Source organism: Schistocerca piceifrons, chromosome 5, assembly GCF_021461385.2.
Source record: "Schistocerca piceifrons isolate TAMUIC-IGC-003096 chromosome 5, iqSchPice1.1, whole genome shotgun sequence".
In the NCBI taxonomy this organism is placed as follows: Eukaryota; Metazoa; Arthropoda; class Insecta; order Orthoptera; family Acrididae; genus Schistocerca; species Schistocerca piceifrons.
Window position 1 is genome coordinate 677,328,759 of NC_060142.1, and position 22,521 is coordinate 677,351,279.

Consider the following 22,521-nt stretch of genomic DNA (forward strand, 5'->3'; position numbering starts at 1 on the left):
GCAGATAAAATGTCTAGGCATTGATGAGATATGGTGTCAAAGGCACTGCTGGGGGTCCAAAGGAACTGCCATCTACCTATGATGTTTCTTATCTCTTTTCTTATGTGAATGCCTCTGCACAGATTCTTCTTTGTAATATTTCCTTTCCAACTGCGCAACTGCTTTCTCTTCACAAGATGGATCCTCCAGATACTTCCAGAATCTGTCACAGTCATCACATGTCTCATCAGTAGAAAGAGAAACTGAAATCTGGTTTGAAACCATCTCCACAAAGCCATTCTTTAGCTATGTTTTCAAATATGAAATTATTTTTCTTACACTCTTTTACACATTCCTTGACCTATCTTTGCAGCCCGTATACTGTGGGCATTTTGAAATGTGAGTCCCCATGGAGTAGTTACTGATTTGGCAATTCTGTAAAGGGGTTCAGATTTCCATGGAGTTCAGTTTTCCCTCTTTAATCACATATCACCAATCCATTAATGCTATTTTTGTCCGCCCCGGTAGCTGAGTGGTCAGCGTGACAGACTGTCAATCCTAAGGGCCCGGGTTCGATTCCCGGCTGGGTCGGAAATTTTCTCCGCTCAGGGACTGGATGTTGTGTTGTCCTAATCATCATCATTTCATCCCCATCGACGCGCAGGTCGCCGAAGTGGCGTCAAATCGAAAGACCTGCACCAGGCGAACGGTCTACCCGACGGGAGGCCCTAGCCACACGACATTTCCATTTCAATGCTATTTTTATGATTATTTCTAGCAAACTTGTCTGACGTGCCAAGTCCTCTGAAAAATTCCACATAACGCACAGAAATTACTTTCAGTTCAGTCCTGAGAATGTATAGTTTAATCACTGTTCTTTTGTCACTGGCTTCTGTCTATTTTTGGGTAGTTTTCGTACTAGATTCTTACTTAATGTTTTTGAACCACACATAATGACATATTCCAAAAATCATTAAAACTCTTTCATTTCTGGCTTTCTTTATGTTGTAATTCGTTCTACAAGTATTTGGTAGTTTGAGCAGATGAATATTTGGTAGTTTGAGCAGATGAAGCATACTATAATTTGTGACATAGTTGCAAAGGCAAGGAACAATGTGAACACAAAAGAATCAGATTTGATTGTATAGTGTACCAGCACACAAAATAATTGCAGGAATGGATATAGGCAGCCTACATTGGACAACTGGATGGTGAAAAAACAAGAAAAAAGTTTGTCTTCGCAATCTGCAAATGTGTGGAAACAGACTAATTTGGAGAGATGGGTAGTAAAAAATACACTGCCCAGACCTTGAATTGAAACTTCTTATTTAGAGAAAAAGAGTAACTGCCTCTGCTAAACAAAAACTTGCAATTTATCACCAGAACATTAGAGGCCTAGGTAGTACAAAGAAAAAAAAATTACTTCGCAACATCATTTTGTAGAAAATGTAAAGAAGAAAGGGGTGTTGCCATTTATGATAAAAATGATATCACACGTAGAGTAATTAATGTGCAGAATTATAGTTTAGAACAACATTTCGAAGTGTGTACTGCAGAATTGTCCTGGAATAATTCCCATAAATCAATAGCCACAGTATACATAGCACCTTCAGGGAACTTAAGCCCCTTTTTGAATAAGCTAGATGCTCTCCTAATGTACATATTCAAACACAAAACAGATGTGATAGTGCTTGGGGATTTCAGTGTTAACTTTCTAACAAATTCAAGAGACAGATCAGACCTAGAAAATCTGATGACCACATATAATCTGGTTTCTGTGGTTAGTTTCCCTACTAGAATAACTTTGTGTACAAGCACACTGATAGATAATATATTTATGGACCAGACCAAAATAGGTGATTCAACTACCTGGCAAGTCATGAATGGGCTATCTGACCATGATGGACAAAGACTCACTATAAATAGCGCAAGTATTTATGTGAATGATAGTGGCCCCAGTTGGAAAACAGTTAGGGCAGTTAATGAAGAAACTATCCAGATTTTTAAATCACATCTCCAAGCCACAGGCTGGGCACCTATGTATAATTTAGAAAATGCCGATTCGCAGTACAATTTTTTCAGTAATGAAGTGGCACTGAGATTTGAAAGCACCTTCCCAAAAAGGACATACAAGATCCAAACCACAAAAAATACAAAAAAGCCCTGGATAACCATTGGTATTAAGATTTCATGCAAAAGGAAATGAGAACTGTACATTGCCACAAAAAACTCAGACAACCACACCCAGCTAAATCACTATAAAAAATACTGCAAAGTACTTTGCAAAATTATTCAGAAGTCAAAAAGTATGTATCTGTGCTCCAAAATTAATAAATCTGGTAACAAAATCAAAACCGTATGGGAAGTGATAAAGAGCGAGAATGGTGCAAATTGCCCCAGTAGGTCCCAAAACATTGTTCTCAATAATTAAGATAGACAGGTACAAAACGAAAATCCTGTGGCAAAAATTTTCAATTAGTATTTTCTAAGTGTTGCTGAGAAAGCACGACACAATGGCTTCTTAGAAGAAGCATTAAAAATACTGAAAGGTCATTTCTCAAACTCCTTAGAGCAGATAGGTATAGCCCCTATAACAGAACAGAAAGTAAGAAAAACCATTATTTCTTTAAAAGCAAAAGATTCAACTCGTGTTGACAACATTTCTAGCAAATTTCTAAAAGCCTGCTGCAATGAGTTCAGGGAAGTCCTAGCTCATATATTCAATTCCTCTCTCAAACAAGGTATCTTCCCTGAAAGGATGAAAAATGCTATTGTAAAGCCCCTCTACAAAAGAGGCAATGCCTCAGATGTTACAAACTATCGGCCTATCTCTCTTTTGACTACATTTTCTAAAGTTCTCGAAAAGCTAATATATGCCAGAATAGTCAGTCACCTAGAAAAACATGCGATAATTAGTAAAAACCAGTTTGGATTCAGAGAAGGTATCTCCACAACCAAAGCAATATTTTTGTTTACGAATAACATTTTGGAATGCCTCAACAAAAAGACATTTCCTGTGGGCATATTTCGCCATCTGTCTAAAGCCTTTGACTGTGCTAGTCATAGAATACTTATAGAGAAAGCATGCCACTATGGACTCGGAGGACAAATGTGCAACTGACTCAAATCCTACAGACAACAGAAAACAGTAGTAGATGGTAACTATAGTCACATAGGAGGGGTAGAATCCGACTGGGGAACAGTAAAATATGGAGTTCCACACGGTTCTGTTCTTGGCCTCCTGCTATTCCTCATATACATTAATGACCTACCATTGTCCACAAACAAAGCAAGCAAGTTTACAATGTTTGCAGATGACACAAATATTGTGATAGGCAGTAAGATACCCTCTGAACTAGAATTAAATGCCAACCATTTACTTGAGGATGTTCTGAACCGGTTCACAGTGAATTCTTTATCAATACACCTCAGCAAAATTAATTATATTCATTTCCATTCTGGTCACAAAAGTCCACAGGAAATAAACATTATACATGAGAGCCAGCAAATAGAAAGAGCAGATTGTTTGAAATTCTTGGGCATATATATATATATATATATATAGAGAGAGAGAGAGAGAGAGAGAGAGAGAGAGAGAGAGAGAGAGAGACAGCAGTCTTAACTGGGAACAGCACATCCAACAAACCCTGAAAAGGCTCAGCTCAGCAATATTTGCCATTCGGATAATCGCCAAAATAGGAGACATCAATGTCTCAAAATCTACTTACTCTGGCTACTTTCATTCACTTATGTGTTATGGAATAATCTTCTGCGGCAATTCACCACAATGTAAAAAGGTTTTTACAAGTCAGAAAAGGCTGTCCAAATTTTGTGTAGAGTGCCTCCAAGAATCTCATGTCGCAATCTTTTTAAGCAAATAGGGATCTTAACCACTACTTCACAACATATCTTTTCAAACATGACATTCATGCTTCACAATCCTTCTCAATATGAAACAAATGAAATGTACCATCACCATAACACAAGGAGGAAATGTGACATACACTGTGACCTGAAAAATCTGTCTCTGGTGTAAAAAGGCGTGAAATACACAGGCACAAAAATCTGCAATGCACTTCCAAGTAATATAAAGTGTCTACGAGACAAAAAAAGTACTGTTTAAAAATAAGCTAAAGGAGTTCTTGCTTGAAAATTTTTTCTGTTCTCTAGAAGAATTCTAAAGCAGAGATAGCTAATTGTATTTCCCAAATACTATTGTATATTCCTGCCTCAATGTATCTTGCTGTGTTAATCAGATTAATTGGTGACCTGTAAAAAATTGTTTGGACAAAATCAGAATGTTGTATCTGGAACTCTGCTTGTGAGAGTAATTTTATCCTACCGATTGTGTTTCCAACTTGTATTGTTAATCTTTGTTTATTGCCCTCATGGAAACTAATGTAATAATGAACTAAATGTTTTTGACTCGTTCCACATCCATGTGTTAACACACAGAACTGGATCCACGGAGTATGTATTGCAATAAAAATTATTTTCTACCACTCATCAACGACTTCAAAAGCAAGCTGCATGATCCTTTTTCTTTAGCAATCTACCCTTCCCATCTGGATGTATTATGAATTATTTTCTTACACTTCTCTCATTGTCTTATCCATTAGTCTTTTTGAGTAATTGTGACCATGCAGACTCTGCAGAAATTTACATTTCTCAAAATAAAGTGCAATGTTATATCTGGGCTAACCAAACAAAGGAATAATCTGCTTATAATTACTGCACTAAATGGTGTCTCAATATTCATGACGTTTTGTGACTCTTTGTCTAGTGGTACTTGCATAAATTTGTTGTATAACTACATCTGTGTGGTTCTGGAGTGTAGTACATGATGATACAGTTATAACTAATTGTACAACATGTTACACCTTTGAGTTCTTGTATTTTGTAACACCAGTAAACCGTACACTGTGAGTTCACTGGTTCATTTCAAAGTTTGGGGACCCATATTTCTTATGTCATGTTTATCTACATTTAATCTGAAAACCTAACTCTTTATATATTTTGAGTTTCTTCTGTGAACATTATCATATGAGGCTAATTACATAAGGTTGGTGCAAAAGTAGATAGCATTTTCGTTTTGCATGTTGGTATTCTGGTTGCTATGGGTTTCTTTATCAACTGACTTTTTTATTTGCAGTTCACTCTTGCTATTTGAGTTTACATACTGAATTTGTCATTAGGAAATAGCGGAGCTGTGGATGCTAGAAAACTGAGTGCAAAGTGGAGAAATCTGAACATTTCTGACATATTCTTCTCTTTGAGAGAAATAGAGGGGTAATAGCAGCGGAAGTAGCCAGAAACATTTGCACCATGTATGGGGCATCAGACAGAGCATCTCAAGAAAATGGTTTTCTTCTTTTAATGAAGATCATTTTGCCATTTTTGATTCCCCACATTCAGAAAAATCTTTCGGGGTTAATCCCCAATGATCCACATCAGTGTACTCGAGAACTGGCAAATGTGATGTATTGTGATCATTCCACCGTAGTTCGACATTTCCGTGAAATGGGGAAGGTTCAAAAATCAGGTGTATGGGAATCGCATGCTCTATGCGAAAATCACAAAAATAAATGGTTGGCCATATGTACACCTCTACTTGCTCATCATCAATTGGCTCAAACAACACCAACCATTCTTATCCAGTATCTCTATTCCTGATGAGAAATGGCGTCTTTATGCTAACACATGGAAAAGGAAGGAATGACTGAGCTCAAACAAAGCAGCAACTTCCTATACAAAGACCTGCACACATCCATAAAAGATAAATTATGGGCAAGGCCGGCGCAAGGCATGCCCGAAACATGCGGCCGCACGGGGCACCACTTTCCAAGGGGCAGCAAATCTGCCACCCCCCCCCCCCCATTTTTTTTTTTTTCAAGGACAAACAACATTCATGCCTAAGAGGGGAATCAAAACCAAACCTCAGAGGGAGCGGCTTTGGGAACTGTCGCATGGCGCCTTGACTACCTACCAGCCGCCCCTGTTGAACAAGGGGAGGGAGGACTAATTTCTTCCTCGCCACTGTGGCAGCACCGTCGTGTTCACGCCAGAGGAACAGAGAGGGGGAAGCAGTCTGCCATACACATCAGGATTCTTATGAGTGGAACACTGCCAGCCTGTTATGCGCCGTGCGTTTACTCACAACTACACTACTGGCTATTAAAATTGCTACACCATGAAGATGATGTGCTACAGACGTGAAATTTAACCGACAGCAAGAAGATGCTGTAATATGCAAATCATTACCTTTTCAGATGATTCACGCAAGGTTGGTGCTGGAGGTGACATCTACAATGTGCTGACATGATGAAAGTTTCCAACCGATTTCTCATACACAAACAGCAGTTGACCGGCGTTGCCTGGTGAAAAGTTGTTGTGATGCCTCGTGTAAGGAGGAGAAATGCATACCATCATGTTTCGACTTTGATAAAGGACGGATTGTAGCCTATCGTGATTGTGGTTTATCGTATCGCAACATTTCTGCTCGCGTTGGTCGAGATCCAATGACTGTTACCACAATATGGAATCAGTGGGTTCAGGAGGGTAATATGGAACGTCGTGCCGGATCCCAACGGCTTTGTATCACTAGCAGTTGAGATGACAGGCATCTTAACTGCATGGCTGTAACGGATCGTGCAGCCACGTCTCGATCCCTGAGTCAATAGATGGGGACGTTTGCAAGACAACAACCATCTGCATGAACAGTTCGATGATGTTTGCAGCAGCATGGACTATCAGCTCAGAGACCATGGCTGGGGTTACCCTTGACGTTGCAGCACAGACAGGAGGGCCTCCGATGGTGTACTCAATGACGAACCTGGGTGCACAAATGGCAAAATGTCACTTTTTCGGATGAATCCAAGTTCTGTTTAGAGCATCATCATGGTCGCATCCGTGTTTGGCGACATCGCGATGAACGCACATTGGAAGCATGTATTCATCATCGCCATACTGGTGTATCACCCAGCGTGATGGTATGGAGTGTCATTGCTTACACATCTCGGTCACCTCTTGTTCGCATTGACGGCACTTTGAACAGTGGACGTTACATTTCAGATGTGTTACGACTTGTGGCTCTACCCTTCATTCAATCCCTGCGAAACCCTACATTTCAGCAGGATAATGCATGACCACATGTTGCAGGTCCTGTACGGGCCTTTCTAGATACAGAAAATGTTCGACTGCTGCCCCGGCCAACACATTCTCCAGATCTCTCACCAGCTGAAAACGTCTGGTCAATGGTGGCCGAGCAACTGCCTCGTCACAATACACCAGTCTCTACTCATGATGAACTGTGGTGTCGTGTTGAAGCTGTGCATGGGCAGCTGTACCTGTACACGCCATCCAAGCTCTGTTTGACTCAATGCCCACACATATCAAGGCCGTTATTACGGCCAGAGGTGGTTGTTCTGACTGCTTTCTCAGGATCTATGCACCCAAATTGCGTGAAAATGTAATCACATGTCAGTTTTAGTATAATATATTTGTCCAATGAATACCCGTTTATCATCTGCATTTCTTCTTGGTGTAGCAATTTTAATGGCCAGTAGTGTAATTTTGCAGAAGACAAAATCTAATTTGGGAATTCAAATGCAATGTTCGATACTGCGGTTACATGTTAAGCCTGAAGCAATTTTGCTAAGCCCTTCAATGGCAGTTTCTGAGTGATTTATTCTTCACGGATTATGGAAAAAAAAATGATTGAACATTACTACAGTCAAACATGTCCAACACCTACAATGGCTAGAAGTATTCCGAATGGGTAAATACGCTGCGAGTAATTACAAGAGATAAAGACATTGCTAATAAGCCTAGCATAAGTTGGGTTTCAATGTATTTTTGAAAATTTTTGCTATCCGTTTCTGAGTGACAGCTGGACATTTTGGATTTTGAGCCATGAAATACCTGTCTCCGCCTGCATGAACAACAATTAAACTCTGACCGGCACTTTTGTTTGAGAATCCTACTCACACACTATCACTTTGCCAACATTTATTTAATGTATAATGCGTGTGAATCCATGTTTCATCTACTTTGATTCTGATGAAAACCTGAGAAAGCAAGAAAGCATGGTCTTTTGGCAACAATGCCCTCTCGTCCTCAGAAAACAAAACACTAACTTTGACACCTTCTAAAACGAAAATTCATAGACAGAGCATTGCTTCTAAGGGTTTCTTTGTGAGCTTTGAAGCTCATTTCTGTTTGACAAAAGTTGTGCAGTTTTCGCAAATTTCGTATTTCCTTCTATTGTTCGTAATGCCATATAAATTGCTGCCTGATAATACATTTATCCATATCATCAGTCACATACTTGTTGTGAACTTCTTGTTTCTTCTTCTTGGGTGCTAGTTTAACCATAGCCTCGCTGTACCTCGTCATGTGACCTAGTTCCTGGCAATGCCACATCACCACTTCGTTTTTACAGGCAATAGGTATTGTTGCATTCTTTACAACAAAAACCACAGAATTCGTTTCGGTAGTTGGCCGAGGGAGTCAAGATTGGTCAGAAGCACTTTCATTGCGTTTCATAAGAACAGAAGAATTGGTGCATCCGAATTTCTTGCAACTTGGGATGTAATAGGTAAGTGCTTTTCATATAACGTACAATTAGTATTGCGCATGCACGTTACTCACAAGTTAGAATTTTTCTCCTTCAAGAATACAGAATAGGAAAATTTATTTTTCTTATGATCTGTACTTCAAAAATTGGCAAGTCGGCCGATAAGCACGCGTTGTCCCAATAGCCAGATAGAAAATAAAGTGAAGAAAAATGAAATGATACAGTGATGACTAATTTGTAACCCCTTATTCCATAATCAGACACAAAAGAAGTGACACATGGAAATTACGACAGATGTCAAGTGTCAGTTCTTCGAAATGAACAACCGCAATGCAGTGAGTTAATATACACTCCTGGAAATGGAAAAAAGAACACATTGACACCAGTGTGTCAGACCCACCATACTTGCTCCGGACACTGCGAGAGGGCTGTACAAGCAATGATCACACGCACGGCACAGCGGACACACCAGGAACCGCGGTGTTGGCCGTCGAATGGCGCTAGCTGCGCAGCATTTGTGCACCGCCGCCGTCAGTGTCAACCAGTTTGCCGTGGCATACGGAGCTCCATCGCAGTCTTTAACACTGGTAGCATGCCGCGACAGCGTGGACGTGAACCGTATGTGCAGTTGACGGACTTTGAGCGAGGGCGTATAGTGGGCATGCGGGAGGCCGGGTGGACGTACTGCCGAATTGCTCAACAAGTGGGGCGTGAGGTCTCCACAGTACATCGATGTTGTCGCCAGTGGTCGGCGGAAGGTGCACGTGCCCGTCGACCTGGGACCGGACCGCAGCGACGCACGGATGCACGCCAAGACCGTAGGATCCTACGCAGTGCCATAGGGGACCGCACCGCCACTTCCCAGCAAATTAGGGACACTGTTGCTCCTGGGGTATCGGCGAGGACCTTTCGCAACCGTCTCCATGAAGCTGGGCTATGGTCCCGCACACCGTTAGGCCGTCTTCCGCTCACGCCCCAACATCATGCAGCCCGCCTCCAGTGGTGTCGCGACAGGCGTGAATGGAGGGACGAATGGAGACGTGTCGTCTTCAGCGATGAGAGTCGCTTCTGCCTTGGTGCCAATGATGGTCGTATGCGTGTTTGGCGCCGTGCAGGTGAGCGCCACAATCAGGACTGCATACGACCGAGGCACACAGGGCCAACACCCGGCATCATGGTGTGGGGAGCGATCTCCTACACTGGCCGTACACCACTGGTGATCGTCGAGGGGACACTGAATAGTGCACGGTACATCCAAACCGTCATCGAACCCATCGTTCTACCATTCCTAGACCGGCAAGGGAACTTGCTGTTCCAACAGGACAATGCACGTCCGCATGTATCCCGTGCCACCCAACGTGCTCTAGAAGGTGTAAGTCAACTACCCTGGCCAGCAAGATCTCCGGATCTGTCCCCCATTGAGCATGTTTGGGACTGGATGAAGCGTCGTCTCACGTGGTCTGCACGTCCAGCACGAACGCTGGTCCAACTGAGGCGCCAGGTGGAAATGGCATGGCAAGCCGTTCCACAGGACTACATCCAGCATCTCTACGATCGTCTCCATGGGAGAATAGCAGCCTGCATTGCTGCGAAAGGTGGATATACACTGTACTAGTGCCGACATTGTGCATGCTCTGTTGCCTGTGTCTATGTGCCTGTGGTTCTGTCAGTGTGATCGTGTGATGTATCTGACCCCAGGAATGTGTCAATAAAGTTTCCCCTTCCTGGGACAATGAATTCACGGTGTTCTTAATTCAATTTCCAGGAGTGTATGTCGACTAGCATTAGTACCCATCGATGCCCGGGTGTGTATTTATTGCATTATTGTGTTACTCCATCTCCTTATTCTTCCTCTCTCCATTGTCTTCTGCCCCACTTTTTGACCGTTTCACCTGCTTCTGTAGTGAAATTCGGCCTGAAATTCAACTTCACATGGCTCAATTCTTATGATTTCATCTCCTGAACAGTGTATCCTACAGCAATATAATTTTCCATTTACGTGCAGTGGAATATCAGTAAATTGTCTGTGAAGAGTGTTGCAAATAAAGTTAGTACACTGAAATCAACAGTTAGTTTCACGTAATCGTTCTTTGCAAGCTGGATCGAAACATGACCGACGGTAGTAAAGACTGCCTGGCAGTGAATATAGGAAAACACGGGCACTGAATGAAGATGACGATAAGAAGCAAAAGGATGCACTACAATGATATTTCAAGCCAAAGAGGGAACGACCTAGCAGCGGCGAGGGTGGAAAAATAGATCCTGAAAGTACAGAAACTAGTGGAGCTACTGCAACTACATCTTTATCTTCAGGACATGACGAGAATGTTGATGAACACAGTACTGCGACCACCGCATACAGTAGCAATGCTGACGGTGGGCCACCCACAAAATATTCAACAGACTTCGTCTGGACTCAAGACCTGCTTTGTGATGAAAGCTCTCAGATTAGAAAACCGGGCAGTACTGAAATTAGGCAACCCGATTTGGAAAATACCAGAGGAATCTCATCCGAGGTACTCACCACTGGAGAAGGGATTGAAGGCGAGCCTAAACTGGAAGACACAATTGACTCAGATCCTGGAAGACGGCCGGAAATTATTACCGACTGCATTCGAATGACTTTGGTCATGCGAGGTCCTCCCGAGCGCATTAAGGAAGCTGAAGAATGTCTTAAAAATGCGGAAACCGGCATTTCAGCCCTGTGCACTACAGCTATTCTTTGAAGAATTTAGAAGAAGCAGATAGACATTGTGGGTGTACTCAAAGAGCACGGATGCTGTGTTCTGCTTTTGTTGCAAACTTTTTTCATCATCTACTGTAAAAATTGCATAGAATGGTACAAGCGACTGGCGGCACCTTGCTTTGTATCTCAAAAGTCACGGGAAGTCTACTGAGCATTTGAATTCACATAAAAAGTGGATCATGTTTTCCGAGGGACTGAAAAAGTCACTAACTGTCGACACCCATCATCAAAGGTTTCTGAATACTGAAAGCGAACATTGGAAAAATGTTCTTGGGCGCTTAATAGCAAATGATTCATTTCCTGGGTCGGCAATGTCTGCCTTTGAGAGGAAGTACACATACACTCTTTCAGCCTGACAACGGAAATTTCTTGATGATGGAGCACCTGCACAGAACAAAGCAAGGTGAGAACAAGGGTCATCATTATCTTGGAAAAGAAACACAGAATGAACTAATTCATCTTATTGCATCATCTATAACCAACCACATTCTATTAATGATGAAATCTGCAAAGTATTACAGTATAATTCTGGACTGCACACCAGATATTTCAAAAGTTGAGCAGATGACGGTTGTGATACGTTTCATTCAGGAGACAAGACTCGACGGGGTATACGATGTTCAAATTCAGGAGCATTTCCTGGGATTTCTTCCAGTGCCCAATTCTTCAAGCTCCACTTTGACGCATGTCGTACTCAAGTTCTTGGAAGATAAAAAAATCCTACTGAGCGATATGAGAGGGCAAGGATATGACAATGGAGCAAACATGAAAGGAAAGAAGTCTGGTCTCCAGAAAAGAATTTCAGATATGAACAAGAGAGCATTTTATGTACCGTGTAGCAGTCACTCATTGAATCTTGTTGTAAACGATGCCGCTATGTGTTCTAAATATGTTGTTTCCGTGTTTTCGACAGTGAAAAGCTTGTACTACTTCTTCTTGTCCTGTATTCGACATTGGGATGTCTTGAGGAAGTATCTGCCTAAGCTGTCGCTGAAGCCACTGAGCGATAGAAGGTGGGAAAGTCGCACTGATGCACTTACTCCCCTGAGGTTTCAAGTTGGAGGCATTTATGATGCACTGATTCAGATATCAGAAGAATTCGATGGCATGACCACTCACGAAGCAACGTCACTTGTGAATCAAATAAAAAATTACACATTTCTCACTTCTCTGGTAATCTGGTATGACGTTCTGCTTCACATCATTGTAGTCAGTAAGACCCTCCAGATCACTGACATAAATGCTTCTGAGGCCGTGGAAATGCTTGAAAAAATGAAAGCACATTTTGAGACCTGCAGAACAGAAGGAAAGTTTGTGTCTTTCTTGATGGATTCCAAATAATTGGCTACAGAATTAGAGCTAGAAGATCTAACGTTACCACGGATAATTGTTTCCTGGCGACGAAATAAGAAGCCAATACACTTTACCTATGAAGGAAGGGACGAGACAATAGATGACCCTACAAAATGTTACAAGATTGATTTCTACTATTATCTTTTAGATATAGTAACCACATCTTTGGATGAGAGATTCAACCACCTGAAATCTCATTGTGATTATTTTGATTTTCTCTACAACATCAGCAAGCTGAAGAATGGACCTCCTGACAGCCTGGACACAAAGTGTACAAACCTCGCAGCGATTTTGCATGATCACGAGTCTAGTGACATTGATGCACTGGTGTTGAGGGAAGAACTAAAAGTGCTTTCATCATTGCTGAAACCTAGAATAGGTCAAAAAAAGACTCTGAAGTTTATAGGAAGACATAATTTTTGTCCTAATGTTAACATTGCTCTGAGAATTCTCCTAACACTCCCAGTGACAGTTGCGAGTGGAGAGAGGAATTTCTCAAAATTGAAATTGATAAAGACATACCTCAGATCAATGATGAGCCAGACTTGTGTGAATAATCTTGCAAGAATATCGATTGAGCACGAGCTTGCAGAGGACTTAAATTACATAGATTGTGTGAAAGAGTTTACACAAGCAAAAGCCAGGAAGGTTTGATTTGTCTAGTATTTTTTAAAATTTTTATATTATGATCAGTGTCTTGGTTATTTACTGTGTTGTTTCTTATTTTGTTCAACATTAAATAGTTGTTGTAAACATTATTGTTCAAACTGAATTATCGTTAAATTGTAAACATATTCTGTTTTCTGTTGAATACATTATCTGTTCACAACCATTGAAAAATGTTTATTTACGTTAACTGTAAGTACACGCCATGTGGGATTAGCCGACCGCTCTAAGGCCTGCAGTCATGGACTGTGTGGCTGGTCCTGGCGGAGGTTCAAGTCCTCCCTCGGGCATGGGTGTGTATGTATGTCCTTAGGATAGTTTAGGTTAAGTAGTGTGTAGGCTTAGGGACTGATGGCCATAGCCGTTAAGTCCCATAACATTTCACACACATTTGAACATTTTTAGAAATTCACAAGGCTTATTAAAATTAGCTAGTTTTCTTCAATCAGTTTTGATTCCATTTTTGAGCTGGTGCCCAGTGACTTTTTTGTACAAATCTGTAGAGAATGTCATCAATCAGTCGCAATTTTTGTTTTTATTTTGCAGATCTACATAGATTTCAGGCACAGTGTGAGTATTCTCAATGCTTTGAGTTATTACATCTATACCGTCTACTGTATGTAACTGTCAACAACATGGCGGTTTAGATGTAAGCACATATTAAAGCTTTGAGACTGGCCACTCAGTGTGGCCGAAACCTAGGTAGATCTGAAAAGTAAAATGAAAAATTGCGATTGATTGCTGACATTTCCTACAGATTTTTTTAAATCAAATTCCACAAACATCTTGTAAAAAAAGACGGGGGGCAGGGGGGGGCAATTTAGCAGTTCGCACGGGGCAGCACTTGGGCTTGCGCTGGCCCTGACTTTGGGTTGCCCTGAGCTCTAATTGGCCAGGGGAATGGTGTGTGGTGTCACAGGTGACTTAACCCTTTTAAATTAGTCACCCAGCAGTGATAACATGGTAGATTGTTTGTGAAAAATGAAATTTGAATCATGATGCAACCATATGGGATCTTCACAAATAATAATTTGAAAGTAATGTGCACACATCCTCAAACCTGAGGATGACTGGAATTGAGATAGGAATCAACTTCTTGAGTGAGAAAAATGCCTTGGAGGAAGCCACCTATAGAAAGAGAGATCACTGGAGACTTAAGCTTTCATATGCATTCAACACATGCGCTACACATGTCTGCTCTGCCCGTCTCTCCACCATACCTTCCATCCCACTCCCTCTGTCCATACCCTCTTCCACTCTCTCTGTCCACCTCCTCCTCCCCCTCTCCCTTTGCCACTCATCCACTACCCCTCTATGCCTTCCACCTGCCTCATGCATTTCCCCCTCCCCCCCTCTCTGACCATCTCCTCCCCCCCCCCCCCCCCATGTCTCAACCCATCTCCTACTCCCCCTCCACTCTCTGCTCACCCAGAAGAAATGCCAGTCTGCAAATGCCCCTGCAGAGCATGCCGCTGCTGCCCGCACAACATGCCTCCTCCCCCCTCTGTCTACACATTTCCTCCTCCCCTCTCTTTGTCCATCTCGATCTCCCCCCCCCCATCCCGCCAATCTTACTATCCATCTCCTTCCCCCCATTCTCTTGCTGCTCAGCTGTGCCCATCCTCACATGTAACCCTCCTAAACAGATTGATACAGCAAGCCGATACTATTCCTAAAACACGCCTGTTGTGCTGGGTACACTAAACCAGTGTCTTGAATTTTAATTTTAAGTTTTACTACATCCACATAATACATCTACCATGCAGGACAGCCAATGAAGCATGGACTGAAAAAATTCGTTTTTGCCCACATAAACACTCCTATGGGAGCTAGGAGATTCTAACCACCACACTGTGCTAATACTTGTGAAGTGTGCTGCTGTTTGTGCCCGAAATTTGGTTGGAATTGATCCAGGGGTTAGGGAGGAGATGCTGGACACACACACACACACACACACACACACACACACACACACACACACACACACAGAGAGAGAGAGAGAGAGAGAGAGAGAGAGAGAGAGAGAGAGAGAGAGAGAGAGAGAGTACATAATAATACTTTTTTGAAGAATGCTGTGAATTTATTTCAATATTTAATCCCTATTCTGAGAAAGTCTACCCATCACATTGACATGCACACATTATCAACATGTTGCTGTGTCTGTGACAACAGTAAGAGAGAACATGAAATGAAGTGTATTCTCTAAATTGTAAGGAATTATTAAAATAAATTTATAGTAGTTTTTGAAAACGTTATGGAAATGAATGTTACGCTACACATCTCACTTTTAGCTCATACAAGGTGATGTTACTCTGTACCTGGCATTCTTTTCATGGAGCACATATGTACCCGGTATTGTTTTCATGGAGCACATATGTTTTCTCAGTTGTAGGTAGAATAAACAAGAATACAACAATTTTGTTTGCACTATGCAAACTTGGTATGTTTTTTGTTTGAACAGTGGATTGCGACATAAAATTTTTTTCAGACATTCCTCTTCCTGTAATGGAGCACATTTGCAAATGTATAGAATACATCACTGAATTTTCATCTTGCACTTGCTGCACCTTAACAAAAGACAGCTTCATTAGAGACCATCTGATCCCATCAATCAGTCATTTCACCCTGACAGTGCTACATTACAATAGGAAAATCATTCTGTCAGCTTCTGTACTAATTCACAATTTATCTGGCACCCCTGCAAACTTCAGTTAGAGAGAACGAGTTGATGATCAGGAAGCAATCACAGTGCCACTGTTCTCAGACTCTTCATACTCACAGAACAGCAGTGGAAAGGAAGAAACCAAAACAGCACTGATGTAACAGTGCCACCTTGTTTTTCAAGGTACCATCAAATAGAGTGATTTTGAACACCCAAAAGATTTTGGATATTATGGAATATTTGCTCTTTCCCACTGCATAGCAATGAATTGCTGCTCATTTTCACTTCCACACTCCAGTTATTTTAAGCACAACACTGTATTTTTGCGTTCCCCAACTTTTACTTTAGGTTGATTGTTTATCTAGGTAAATACCCGATGGACAGTCTCATTGTTAAAAGTTCATGCAGCATCATCAAGTGGTAACTTTATATTCTAGCGATTGGCAGAAAAGTCTGTAACTGCAATTGTAAATGAGCCCAGTAGCTCACAGCATTGAGACAATTCCTGTACAAGTTTCTCAATTTTTTTGTGTAAAGTTATAAAACAATAAAGGTATTTACAAAATTATATACTGTGTCGCATGATTTCAAACAATGCCAAGAACGTATAAAAGCAGGAAAGTTGCTTAAGTACAGTGTAATTATGATCCGGATCTTTTAGATAAAGTTGTTCATGATCCTCAGTGTGACAAGTAGTCCTACAAAAAAAAAATGCATGATTTGTGCAGAATACCTAGATCAGCCCTACAGAATAAAGCGTTCAAAATACATCCAAAAAAACTGAGACGACAACCAATATTAAATGAGGAAGAAGATGAAATGCTGAATCAACGTATCCTGTGGGCTGCAGATTGGGGATTTACTTCCACTAAACTGGATATTAGATATTTAGTGAAAAGCTGCCTTCATAAATCTGGCCAAAAAGAGAAGAAATTTTGCTACAATTTACCAGGAGAAGAATGGGCAAGTTTATTCCTCAAGTAGCATTCAGAAGATCCCTCTGTTTGTTTAAGCAAAAATATTAAAAGAGCTCATGCAGACATGAACAAACAGACAGTTAATCTGTATTTGTCCAATACAAAGCCAACACAGGAAAATCTCCTGCCTAGCGACTTGACCAATTACAATAAAACCAACATGTCAGATGATATGGGCAAGCAGTAGATAAATACAAAATGAGGGAGTAAGCATGCTGAAAAAGATTGATCAGAATCTAGTGTTTTGATATTGATGGCAGTGTTGATGGTAAATTGCTTCCTCCACATCTCCTTTAAAAATCTGGGGAGGTGGCCCACAAGGAGCCCATTTCAATAGGAATAAGTGCGAATGGTTTGATCTACCAATGTCTGAAGACTGGTTCTTTACAATAGCTTTGCCCAATTTGGAAAAGCAAAATGGTCCAACAGTGGTGACTGGGACAACTTATCCAGTCATGTGTCTTTATGTGTTATAGGAAAGTGTAAGGAAAACAGTATTTTATTCATTCTCCTTCCCCCTAACAGTACCCACCTCCTCAAGCAATGCTGGACACAGCTTCCTCAGACCAATGAAAGCAGGGTGGCGAGCGATATTAACTGGATGGAAGAAGTGCATCTCATGGGAGCTGTTCCAAGGATGCTTTTCCATCTCTTCTGAAGCACATACTTATTAAGATTTCGGAAAACTCTACTGAAAACTTAAAAAGTGGATTTTGTGCCAAAGGCCTAATCTCATTTGATCTAGATCATATCTTACAGAAATTGCCTGATAATGAGGAGGGCTGGCAAAGCAGTGCAGATGCATGGACTTCCAGTTCTGAAGAAATGCCCAAAGAAGTTCGTTATCCTTCAAGTAAGCCTTGTAGTTCCAACCACAGCAAACTAGACATTCCTCCAGGGAAGTCAATTATGAGTTGTGACTTTCAGGGAAACAAAACAGCATGGAAACAAGTGACAGTGCTTCTAGCAATATGAAAGTAAAAAATGGCCCATCATCCAATGAAGTTTCACTGCTGAAAGAAGAGGCTTTTCTTGTTGCTGACTAGATGCATATCCAGCAACAAGGCAGTATGATGAGGTGCCACAAATCTTGGTGCAAGGGAAGTACATGTGAAATTCTTGTGTGGGACACATACTCCTGTCACATGTATTTGTGATTCCTAATGTCCCTGTTGAAGACACAACTCAAAAAGACCAAGCTTCACAAGTACACCAGTGGAGAGGAGAGTGATGTTTATTTTTAGAGAAGTTGAGCTTTAGACTTGTGGGCTATTGTAATGGACAATGTTTGAAGTATTTGCAACTTAACTTTGAACATCGAGTAACAAAACTGACATTGATCTTTTAGTACAATTGTTTTGTTTCTGTTTCCAATATTTCTATTTAAAACTTTAAAAAATTGCATTCAATTTGTCAGAAAATAAAAATTGACCTTGAATATAGAAAATTCATTATCTTAATCCTCATCACTTATTTGTAATGATGGAAAACCTTAAAATGTATTAAAAGTCACTAAAAATCAAATAGGCAGTCTGGATATTACAAAAAAAAAAAAGCCAAATTCTGCTTGACCCCCCCTCCCCCCACCCCCATTTACTTTGAAACTTAGGACAGATATTTGAGAAACACATGTGTGCAAAATAACATCAATCCATTGGGTGATTTCAGACACTTTACTGTAGTCTCAGGTAACTATAGGTACACATAGACTTTCTGTTTTTAGGATATTTTATTTGTTACATATAAACCCCACCACTCCTGCAACAAAGAATCGAAACTAACAAACTCTATGCAAGGCATGGTGAAAATAACCACAAAACAGTCTGAAATCTAAATATTTGAGTATGAAACTCTCAGCATTAGACTCCTACTCACTCCATTTCTTATCTCTACTGCCCAGCTCACAATTGTTATGTTAAGTATGGCTAGGAAGCCTCAAAGTTATTGTCACTCTCTGTGTGGAAGTAAAAGGACAGGACTCTCACATATGTCCTGTTGTAGAAGGTGAATGAACAGTACTGAGCTGTCAAAAAGTGGCAGTGACACTTCCATCCTATTACCTTCAAATCAGAAATTGGTTCTGGCCCTATTTTTAACACTGCCTAAATCAGCCATGGGCTGAAGCAGGCCTGCCACCCTTTTTCCATGAATGAAGCAATATCTGAGTGCCACAGATATGATCTCAAAACTGTGGAACTGTGTTAATTGTGGTCAGCACTAATGTTTGTACTACATAGTTTTTAAGTTTTTCAAATATATTAATAACTGATAGTGCCCCATGAAATCAGTGAAGTTAGGTGGATGCTTGATATGTAGTAGTAGATATAAACAGCTGCTAAGTCTTCTAAGAGAAAGAGCAGTTACTTAATGGTTTTTTCCCTCCAAGCAGTTGCTTTTCTCCTAAAACATAACCTAGATGTAATTTTCATAATTATCGGTGTGAGTAGATTACCAGTAGTCATCTGTTGTTAATGAACATTACAGATGTAACCTGTAGTGGTGAATTCAGCCAGTTAATGTGTAGCTTGATTTCATCCAAATCCAAGAAGGCTCATATTTATGATAGGAACTGCTCGTGAGATTTCTGGATGCAATGTGAGCAGTTCAATTGCTGTAATGTCATTCTTTACTAACACAATCCCTCTGATGTGAGAGATTTATGGCTTCCTGGATAGTCTATATTTTCTTACCTACTTTGGCCTACTGATATACTGTAAGAGGTGAAATCTATTTATTCAAGTGCATAGACAACAGGTTTTTCTACCAGATACATGAATTAAGACAAACAATTAAATCTAAGTCAATAGTCAAATGGAATCACTGGGTTCTAAAACTATAAGGTGAAGAGATGAAAAAAAAGCTCACCTTGTTTTTTCCTGTCATAATTTTATTTCTTTTAATTGTGAGCAGAGAGAGAGCAGCATTATCTCCGCTTTACACATATTGAACATATATCAGTACCCGTGGACAAAGTTTTCCAAAATTTAAAACCCACACTCTAAGAAATGTTTCTGCCATAAGCTAATGTGAAATACTCAAACAACATGTGTTATAAATCACACTGTTATGCAGTCTTCAGAGTTATGCAATAAATTAAATTACACATTAAAAGGCACAGGCTGCCACTGCACGAGTTTCTGTAAAGGATATTAACAATCAATTGTGACTAGTGTTAATTTACTCAAATCACGTGTATTTTTTGAAGCATCCAAAATCTTACAGGAAAAGACAACATACACAAATAGTAACTGAGATATGGGTCATTTTATCTGTTTCAAGAACAGTCAGTACTCTATGGAATATAGACTGTCTTCCACTTGATATTCATTGTTCATTTCTTTTCAATTGTGTTTGTCTCCATACTCGGTCCTCAGACTGTCACACTTTTGGCAGATATTGCACTTTCCCCTACATCAGCCATTCAAAGCATTTTTAAAAAAGTGTCTCATATTCTTATTGGAAAAAATTATAAAAGCATCCCATAAACCCAGCTGTAAATGTATACTTGTTGGGATATGGCTCTTTCATCCTACAATGGCCATCTGTTTGTTGATGCTGCAGGAACTAGTAAATCTGGTTACTACTCACTATTACACATCCTTCGGCTCTCCTTTTCAATGAATAAAACATCTAGATACGCCTGGATTTTGTCACATGTGGGACACATACTCCTGTCACATGTGCACATTGCTGATGGGTGTGGAACACAACCATGACTTTAAATAACACCAAAGAGAGTAATCAACAGCATTAAAGTATTGTGTATTGGGACCGGAATGCTACTGAACCTTCCCAACAAATCCATCACTCATTAAAAGATTCTGTTAGGGACTGTCATATGAAGTGTAGAAAATAAGGTGGTGATCTGTCATTGCATAAACGATGTCCACTGTCTTTCTGCAACTGTAGTTTTTTTCCAAAAGTGTAGTTTTTCCAAAATCTGGGGCAAGTTGTCATGCAGAAACTGGTGGTAAAAAGTAACTATTAATTTATTCAGTGAAGTGTATGGCCCTATGAGTCTGTCATCAACAATTCATGCCCAAACACAAATTTGGTCCCTAACTGCTCACCCAATGATTTGCTTCTGATCAGTTGTGATTACTGCGGTTGGTTTGGACAATGGAAAGTGCAGGATGGAATAACAATAACAATATAAAAAGGGTAGATTGCTACTCATCACATTGGCGAGGAGCCGAGCTGCAGATGGGCACAAACAAAATTTAAGCTTTTGGCCAAAAGGCTTTCTTTGGGAGTAGAAAGAACACACAAATTCACATGAGCACAATCCACACACACATGGCCAGACTGCAGGCTGCAACTGTGTCAATTTGAGCAGCAATTGATGATGATGATGATTTTGGATGCATGGTGCTCAACACCATGGTCATTACACTCTGATGAAAAGTCAACATGCCATTCTCTTGCACAAAAAGGAGGGGGGGGTGGGGGAGGGAGGGTGACAGATGGACACACAAAGGCTGTGTCTGTATGTGGAGCAGCAATCTGAGGTGAGTGATAGGGATATGGAGGAGGCATGAGATGGGGAGGAGGAGGTGTAGCAGGTTAGGGATGGAGGAAAGTGGTATGCTACCTGTGAGAGCATGCAGAGATGTGGTGGCGATAGGATAGTGCTGCTATTGCAGAGACAGTACACTGTGGTGTGGGGGTTGGCACAAAGGGATCAGAAAAGGAAGAGGGGAGAGAAAACAATTAGAGAAGGGGAAAGGATTGACAGATGCTTTGAAGGAATGGCTGGCACATCTAGGCACCTATCCCCTTCCCTGCCCTGTGAGAACTGTGAAGATTGAGGCCATGCGGATTACAGAAACAATTTTTGGAGGACAGGCTCAGGACTGTGTTTTGAGTCAACTTAGGTTCTGGATTCTGTATCATTGTGGGAGGGGTTTCTGAGGGTATGAAGAGACAGGATCCCTCTGGCCTGAACCTATGCTAGTTTCAGTCCTTGATCTACCTATCCACTTCCCTGATCCCAATCCAGCACTACATACGCCTTCCATTCTGCCAGTGCACCCACTAGTCCTTTTCCCCTCCTCTTCTTCTCTCCGGATCCTTTTCTGCTCCCCACCTCCACCCTCCCACCCCCGCACAGCACCCTATCTACGCAATAGTACCCCTAACGTGTCTCTGCACAATCTCAAATGCAGCACAAACTCTTCCCTACCCCTTCCATGCTATCCCTCCCTCTCCCTGTCCCATGCCTCGTCCTTACCCCCACCAGCCACCTTGGATTGCTGCTCACATCAGACACAGTTGCAGCCCACAATCTGGCCACAGCAGCTGGAGACAGTGGCCATGTGTGTATGAGTTGTGACTGTGCATGTTCTTTCTGTTTATGAAGAAGGCTTACATGAATAGTAGTCTTTTGCTTGTGCCTGTTTATAGCTCAACACCTCTTTTAGGTGGTGTGTAGTAATTTATCCTTTTCATAATATTACTGTGATAATTTAGTATCCTGCCTCACTCATTCATGAAATGCAAACAATGAACTATGGATCCTTCAGACCTCTGTCATAGACTCCACTGGCAAAATTGCAAACTGGCA

At 41.0% G+C, this 22,521-nt stretch overlaps 1 protein-coding gene across 3 annotated transcripts in view; it reads right to left on the reverse strand.

Moving 5' to 3' along the window:
* LOC124798185 (voltage-dependent calcium channel subunit alpha-2/delta-3) overlaps nt 1-22,521 on the reverse strand; it is a 792,806-nt gene that overhangs the window by 73,028 nt on the left and 697,257 nt on the right. The window lies entirely within an intron of this gene.